At 39.2% G+C, this 9,254-nt stretch overlaps 1 pseudogene; it reads left to right on the top strand.

Annotated features, from left to right (window-relative positions):
* The first annotated feature begins 1,749 nt into the window (after positions 1-1,749).
* Positions 1,750-9,254, top strand: part of LOC101562368 — a 16,126-nt pseudogene continuing 8,621 nt past the window's right edge.

Raw genomic sequence — 9,254 nt, 5'->3', positions numbered from 1 at the left:
TCTAACATCTGATTATATTGGATTTAGTGTGAGTGTTCCTGGATCACATGTGATCCGAATTATCTGCTCTCAGAATAAAATGAGATGTGTCAACTGTCAAAAACAAAGAAACAAAAAAACAACCCAAAGACTATACCAATCATACAAATTGGGCTGGGGAGATGGCTCAGTGGAATAAGCGCTTCCCTGGCAAGCGCAAGGGCCTGAGTTCAATCCCCAGTTCCAGAGAGAGAGAGAGAGAGAGAGAGAGAGAGAGAGAGAAATAAGCACTTCGCAAATATAAACCGAGTGACAATTCCCCCCTCAGTAACTGAAGTAGTAGGCGGAAAACCGGCAAAAAGAGTAAAGAACTGAATAGAGTCGTCAGCCAAATAGATTTCATCTGAATTTATAGAACACACCATCCAACAACAGTAAAAAACACATCTTCCTAAGTGTATCTAAAATGTGACCACATGAACAGTTGCCAAGATAAGCCATATTTTGAGCCATTAAGCAAACCTTAGCTAATTTTTTTTATTTTTTAATTTTATTTTATTATTTTTTTATTAATTTCATTGAGAAAGAAATAGCAATGAGACAGTTTCAAAACAGGTTAGTAGGACAGTTACAATAATTAATACATTGCTTATTGTTGTCTTTGTAGCAGTTATTCATAGTAGGGAAAGGTCTACAGGGAGTTCAGGGTGTCACTACTAGATCGGACTCATAGTGATCTGCCTGTTTACAGCCTCCCAAGAGCTGGGATTACAGGCATGCACCACCACACCCAGTCTCAATTGCCGGCACTGCAGGCCCGGGGATTGAACCCCTGGTCCCTGCACCTGCTTGCAGGTGCTTTAATTCTGTGAGCTATTTAGCTGGCCCGTTAGCAAATTTATTTATTTTTTTATTTTTTATTGTTTGGTGGACCTGGGGATTGAACTCAGATCCTTGCATTTGCCAGTCAAGCGCTTAGCCTACTGAGCCATCTCCCCAGCCCCCCCATTAGCAAATTTAAAAGAAAAAAAATAATTATACTCTCTGAAAAGATGAAATTAAATTGCAAATCAATATATCTGGAATAATACACATTAAGATACCTAGACTATATTAGAAATAAATATGCACTCAGCAAGAGACTAAATACTTGTATATGAGCCAGATGTGGTGGTGCATGCCTGCAACCACAGCAATGTGAGGGGCTATGGCAGGAGGGTCCCAAGCTGGGTCTTAGCCTGGGCAACTCAGTGACTTAATGAGACCGTGTCTCAAAGAAAGAATAAACAGCATGGTGTACCACAAGAAGGAAAGAAAAGGGGATCAAGAGATGAATAAAGGGGGAGGGAGAGAAGAAACAGGATGAAAAAATCCATTAATATGTATTATGTGCATGTACCTACTCCACCAAGGAATGCAAATATTGTGTACTATGGACATGTACTAGCAAATAAAAATTTAATGAAAAATAAAGGGCCAGAGGTGTGGCCCAGTGAAGAGATTTTGGGTTCAATCCTTAGTATTTGCATAACAAACAAACTTGTAAATAAACAAATAATATGATATTTATGATAACACTTGCCACCGAGGAGGGCCTCAGAAGAATGAGATGTGGGAAGGCCACGAGGTGATCTTCAACTGTATTTGTAATGTTTTCAGACTTCCTTCAAAACACAAAAATGAAACAAATCTTAGAAGACCCTCAAAATGGGTTTGCTTCCTTATTCTATGTCACACCAAATGAATAAACAGAAAATTACTCATGTGACGATGTCCGTGTACCATCAAGAACCGTCTCACGCAGCGGCAGAGGTGAATATGCCGCTCTTGGGAAGCAACGCTCCCACATCTGAGGATGCAGACTCCACAGCACGGGGTCTACTCGCGTCTCACCCAGCCAGTACCACGTACTAGCTGTGCAGTCTTAAGAGATACTTCGTCTCCTCAGACTGCAGTTTCCTCCTTGGCTAACTGTGTTAACATCTACCTCATAAGGTGCGAATTAAATAATGATTTACGGATTAGTCAGGAAGGATCATAACTTCAAAATATTACATTTTTAAGTCACAGGAAATACTAAAAATGAGTTATTGAATCATTTATTACCTATGGGGTAAAGTCCAAAAAAGACATTTTGGAAGCGATGATACTTGATCTGAATCTCAAAGGACTTTGAAGAACTGACCAGTTACATAAGGAAATCAAGGGATAATTTAGATGAAAGGGACAGAACTGCATGTGGCAGAAGCATGGACATATACAGCTGAACATGAGGAACATCCATGAACAAAAATTTTGCAGTCTTGGTCTCCGACATGTCTTTCATTTCCAACATTGAGTGTATTCTTTACAAAGCACAGCATAAATCAAAACATACTTAGGAGATGATGATTTATGGTTTGGAGATGAGTGGAAGGAATGGCGATCTGTGGGAAGCAATAATTTATCTAGACTAGAGCAGATTATGTAGTGAAATGCTAAAAACAGAACTGGAGGGAATGTGGTGAGCACATCTAAAGATCAGCCCTTTGCCCTACTGGCTTTTTTCCCTTTGTTTTCCATAGTGTCTTCATTTTCCAGACATACCCTGGAAAAGCAGTCTACTAAAAGAGCATTACTCAAATTATAAGCCTTCAAACATGTAGTTAATGAAATTAAACTTTGATTGGGGTTCACCAGCTGAGCATGAGGCTGTCCCACCTCCTGGCTGCTTGAATAATATTAGTAACCAGACTGGAAACAAGTAGGCCGGAGGAACATGTTCTTTTAAGGAACAAAATAATTTTGAATGATTATAATTCATCACAGGTCAGCTTTTATGATGGTCAAAAAGTAAAACTGAATAGAAAATTGTTGATATAGTGGTGCTACTTAGCTATAACCTAACTAACATTTTCCCCTTACAAATAAAAAAGTAGTCTTGAATGAAGTAATGAAATGGCAAAAGGGCCTGTGAAATAAATCAAAATTCTATGACCACATTGCTGCAACAGCACATCTAAGCTATTTTGCTAATCATATTGCATTAGCAAATGTGTAGCAGGCAGGGAAGGCCAGTTAGTATGGGCCAGTTCTCTTTTCAGTACCTATATCCTGCAGAAGAAAAGGAGAACCACAACTTTATTTGCAGTTACCTATTTGGTGCTGTGAATTGGAGCCAAGACAACAGTTTTCTCCTTTGTCCAAACCTTTGAAAACAATAATTCTTCAAGGATGTCCCAAATCAACTTGGAGCAAAAGGAAAAGAGTCACTCAAAAGCCAACATAGATGGGAGCTTTTCTCCTGAGATCACTTACCTCAAAAGGTGAAGTTATAGGGCAATGTGTGTCACCTGGAAGTTTCTAGACTCTTTTTGTCACATTCAGTAAGATACACAGCAGAGCTGCCTGAGTCAACCACTGGGCTGAGGAAGCTGCTGTGGGTTTTTCACCTGACTTGAAGGAAGTCCTGGCCCTCCAGAGTCCATAGGATGGGGCAGCCTCCACCCTGTCGCCTCCCCTCCATAAAGCCAGTATATGCTAGATGACACAGGTTAGCTAATTTCCCCCTAACTCCTGGGCCTTCTCAGTCCCCTAGCAATGGAGGTCCATCTTCATCTTGTCATCAACATCCCAAAACAGAACAACCTTACACCCTTGGGTGACAGACAGTACACGTGAATCTGTACCTCCGCTTGCCAAGTTCTAGGCACTGATGGTCACCCATGTGCCAGGACCAGAAAATGGACACAAAGGATCCAGACAGTGGCCTCGAGGATAAACTGTATTGGGGTCTTGGTAGAAGACAACTCTGTTCATCTCTCTAAGGAGGTTATGTAAGAACACCAGGCACTTTGAAAGAAAAGCACCCACGTGGCTGGTGGTTGTGCTCCAGATTGCATTATGAACCTAAAGGCAAGCCTTCTCAGTAGTTACTAAAACTCTACAAGCCCCTAGCTAATCTTCATGAGAATACTTATGCATTAGGCATACCAAGTGCAAAACTCCAAATGGCCCCAAATCTGAAATTTTTGAGTGCTCACGCAGTGCCATAAGCAGAAAATTCTGCACCAGACCTCATGGGAAGGGTTACAGTTGCACTTGGGAGGCTGAGGCAGGAGCATTGTTGAGAGCTTGAGAGCAGCCTGGGCTACAAAGGAGCTCAAGGACAGCCTGAACTGCATAGCAAGACCCTGTCTCAAAAAGACAAAAAATTATTTTGCTGAATTCAAGCACCTACAATATTTAAATGGCAATGGAATATCCATCTCTGACAAAACTAAACAAAAAAGGGGATACAAATGAAGGACCATTTTGTATCTGTATATACAAAATAGTTAGGATAGGTATACAACTACTTTTTCTTAATTCAGTGAGAAGAAAGATTTGTACTAATGGTGTTTGGACAGGATATCACGTCTGCACCTTGCACTATGAATAACCACCACAAAGACAACAATATGCAATGTACTAATTATTGAAACTGTCCTACTACTCAGTTTTGAAACTGTCTCATTGCTATTTGTTTCTCAATAAAATTAATTTTAAAAAAGACAAGAAAAAGTAGGCTGGAGAGATGGCCAGTGGAATAAGTGCTTCCCTGGCAAGCACAAGGGCCTGAGTTCAATCCCTAGTTCCGGAAAAAAAAAGACAAAAAAAGCACACTAAAAATGTCAGAAAACATTACCTTTGGGCTATGTATATAAGGAATATATAAAATAGAAATGAATTTTGTGTTTAGTCTTCGGTCCTATTCCCTATATATCTCTTTATATATTGCAACCATTCCAAAGTTAAAGATAACAAAAATCATACCCCCCCAAATCAGCTGAATTCTAAATATTTCTGGTCCTAAATATTGCAGATAAATAAGATGCACAAAACCTGCCCGATGTTATAGTAATGTACACTTCAGTGCCCATAAATGTGACGACTCCCCAAGCACTTCGCAACACATTCATTAATTTACGTACCTGATTTCTAAGTGGCCAGAGAAAACAGAAAAAAAAAAAAAAACAGTTACTAGCCTTTCACGCTCTCGTACTGTGAGTCAACACAGAGGAAAGGGGCAAGAGTGTCGTCTTTATTTCTGTGGAGGTTACCAACACATGGAGAGATCTGTAAGGCTTAGTTTGGGCCTCAAAGGGGGACAGTATTTGAGGACAACTCTTCCTATTTTCAATTAAGCAAATCATATAAAGCAGAAGGACAAATACACCTGCCACACAATGCACAGAATTAAGAGTAGACCCTGGGGGCCAGGGAGGTGGCTCAGTAGAATAAGCGCTTGCTTGGCAAGCACAAGGGCCTGAGCTCAATCCCCGGTTCCACAAAAAAAGAGAAGAAGAAGAAGAAGAAGAAGAAGAAGAAGAAGAAGGGTAAATTAAGTTTTAAATTTTTTTTGACATATATTTTGTACAGAGTCTCACTACACAGCTTGGACTGGTAGTGATCCTCCTGTTTTCATCCTCCCCAGCACTGGGATTCCAAACTAGTAAATTAATAAAGAGCTGGTTTGATGGAAGTCTCAAAATCGAAAACTCAGTGTTTTTAGTTGAAAGATTTTTTTCTTCTGGAGCAGTAGATTTGGTGACTAAAGTGCTATTCTGTGCTCTTCAGCACCCTGGGCATGTTTAAGCCATAAGGATAAAAAAAGCCGTGAGACCGTGGTCACACATCCTTTTGTTGTAAGTCTTTTTTTCATGCTGTGTACATTAAGACTGCAGTTATTTCTAAGAGGTAACCGTGGGCTTTCTAATGGCAGAGAGAACAGCAGCATGTGTGTCATCCTCCAAAATGTCACGTGCCACCACCTACTAGGAAAGAAGGCAAGCCTACGAAGAGCTGTAAACAGCTTGCAGCTCCACAAGAGGATTTTTTGACATTCAAGAGCTAAAGCAAATATTCATATGCTATCCAAGAGCTCTAAGTACAGAGATCTGACTTTTGCTTCCTAAAAGCTTTACTTACAGTGTTCAAGCTTTTAAAGTTCAACCCATCTTTTGATCTGCTACTCTGTGTTCTACTTCACTTAGGTCTCTGATATATGTTTTCACTGATATTCATGTGGTGCCTCACAGAAATTATTCAATAGCACAGTTCTGAAGGAGGACAACATATCATAATTCACTATGTTTTGCAAATACTCTGTTCTTTTAAAAATAAGCAAAAATATATGGCCTCGAAACTAGAAATCTGGAGCTTTAAAGGTCATTACCCATTTTACTGGACTAGTTTGAGCTCTTTATTTATTTTTAATATCTTTTCATCAATAACATATTAGCATTATAGAAGGATTTAAAATAACAAGTATAAATTTTTAAAAATAATTAAGTATACTCCCCTCTACAGTTTCTGCGGGAAAATGGTTAATAGTTTGGTAGTTTTCTGCACTTCTTTCAATGCTTATAAGGATATCCATACCTTGCCAAAACTTAAGAAAATAAATGGCATCAAAGTGTTCTGAAACTTGCTGTTTTTCATTTCATATAACTTGAAAAATTTTGACATATATAATTTACAAGTATTTAATTTTTAAGCTTTTACTGTGTCACACTGGATAAATATGCCATCATTTATTTAACCAGCTCTCTATGTTGAATGTATAGGTTGTTTTATCAAATGTTCACTATTATAACCACAAAAGCAGTGAAATGTTTGGGTTAAAAGATGTTGTTTGCCTAATTATGAGAGTAGTACATTTCACTGGAGAAAACTTGGAGAATACAAAAAGTATAAATAAAAAGATTAAATTTACTGGAATCCTACTGCTAAAATATACACACTGGTAACAGTTTGATTTACAGTCATTCAGTCTTTTATTTGGCAAGAGAATAAAGGGTTGGCTGCTGTGTGTTACTTTTTTCCTATATTGGAAAAGTATCACATGAAACAAATCCCATTAATAGTCTAATGTGCATTTCCCCCCTTTTCTTTAATAAAGGAGTTCAGTTCTGTCCAGTGCAGCAGTGTTCCCAGCTAAAAGCAAATGTTCTCAAAGTGTTTTTAAAGTGTAGTGTAGCCACACGACATGATCCGGGAAGAGTGAGAAAGTTCATTAAAACTTTCTGGTTGGGGCCTGGGAGATGGCTCAGTGGAATAAGCATTTCCCTGGCAAGCACAAGGGCCTGAGTTCAAGCCCTGGTTCCGCAAACAAAACAAAACAAAACAAAACAAAAACTTTTCTGGCTGCCTTTTGTCTTCTCAGTTCAGGCAGGATCGGCCCTCCATCTTATGCCTTTTTCTTTTCCTGTCCTGGACCATGCTTCTGAGAAGGGATATGAAGCAGCTGTCTCGTGACTATGAGGTGCTAAAATTATGGACAGAAGAAGGCTAAGAATGACAAAGTGGAAAAATAGAAGGAGTTTAGGACACTGAGGAGACACTGCACTTTCTGACACAAAGAAAATAAAATCCTATTAAATAAGCTCCTGTAGTTAGGCTTCTTTTATAGATAACATAAGCCCTGGCTGGGGAGATGGCTCAGTAGGATAAGCGCTTGACTGGCAAACGCAAGGATCTGAGTTCAATCCTCAGTTATGCCAAAAAATAAAAAATAAAAATAAAATAAACATAAGCCCTGGTATTGTGTAAACGCAAGCATTTTTACCCTACTTCATTCATTCGACCTTTCATCATAAGCACTTCCCCATATCAGTAAGTATTTCTTACAAGCAGGGCATAGATACATGCATTCATTTATTCATTTGCTTATTTATTATTTGTTCATGCTGGGAATTGAACCCAGAGGTACTCCACTTCTGAACTATGACTACAACACTTTCATTTCTTATTTTTTATTTTGAGACAGGGTTTGCTAAGTTGCCCACGCTGGCCTGAAACTTACTGTCCTCCTGCCTCAGCCTTGTGAGTTGCTAGGATTACAGGTGTTCACCATGATAACTCGCACGGTAAAAGTTTATTTATTTATTTATTTTTTGGTGGCACCGGATTGAATTCAGGCCCTTGTGCTTGCCAGTGAAGCGCTTATTCCACTGAGCCATCTCCCTGGCCCCCAACGAGCAAAAGTTTTAATGGCTGCACAGTACATTTTCATACGAGCATGCAATGATATATTCAACAATTTTATTGTCAGGTTTCTAAATTAGGGTCTCACTCCACAGGTTGCATTTGTAGTGATCTTCCTGTTTTCAGCCTCCCAAGCACTGGGATTACAGGCACACACTACCGCGCTGTCTCAGTTGCTGTCTCAGCACACCCTGGGGGTGGGGCTGGCATGGCAGGTGGAGCTGGGAATCAAACTCTGGTCCCTGAATCTGCCAAAGCAGGTGCTTTAAAAAGCACTGAGCTAAGGGGCAGGGGAGATAGCTCAGTGGAATAAGCGCTTGACTGGCAAGTGCAAGGGCCTGAGTTCAATCCCCTGTTCCAGAAAAAAAAAAAAAAGCACTGAGCTATCTGGCTGGCCCTCATTTTATATTTAAACACATGAGATTTAATATGGATTAATATTAATTTAGGGTCCACATTTGATTTCTAAAAATCTATTTCTACAATTAGTATTATGATGTCAAAAATATTAAATTTTTAGTATTTTAGTAAATAACTTCTTTCCTGAAGTATTTTTTCAAATTAGCTCTCTCAAATGGCATCAATGTATTTGAACAGTATTTCAAACATCTTCACCAGTACTTTAACTGGTTTTTTAGTCATCGACAATAGGTGAACAATGGTATTTCATTATTGCTTTAATTTTTAATCTTCAATTACTAGTGACAATGAGCATTTATATTACATCTTCAAATCTCTTAATATATTTCAAAAGAAAAGCATCTTCACAGCCAAGCTTGGAGCATAGGCATGCACTTCCAGTTAGGGGAGGTTGAGGCAGGAGAACAGGAATTCAAGGTCAGCCTGGGCAACAGAGCAAGGCCTCACACACACAAAAAAAAAGACAAGAATTTTCCAGTACATTGTAATCACTGATTGATTTACCTTAAACTTTATTTATTTATTTATTTATTTATTTATTTACTGTGGTTCTGGCGCAAACCCAGGCCCTGCAACATCCAAGACAGCTGTTCTCCTGGGAGCTACAACACTAGCCCTATAAGCACATATTTGAAATGAGGTGTCTGAGTCACATGACTTCTGTCAGCTACAGTGGTACTAAAATTTAAATTTAATGAACCCAAGGTTTCCTTGAATGTTTAAGAAGGTAAGAAATAGGGGCCGGGGAGATGGCTCAGTAGAATAAGTGCTTCCCTGGCAAGCACAAGGGCCTGAGTTCAATCCCCGGTTCCACAAAAAAAGAGAAGAAGAAGAAGAAGAAGAAGAAG

This window comes from Octodon degus, unplaced genomic scaffold (assembly GCF_000260255.1).
Source record: "Octodon degus isolate 3935 unplaced genomic scaffold, OctDeg1.0 scaffold00117, whole genome shotgun sequence".
In the NCBI taxonomy this organism is placed as follows: Eukaryota; Metazoa; Chordata; class Mammalia; order Rodentia; family Octodontidae; genus Octodon; species Octodon degus.
The sequence above is the reverse complement of the archived record's forward strand: the minus strand, read 5'-3'. Positions and strand labels throughout refer to the sequence as shown.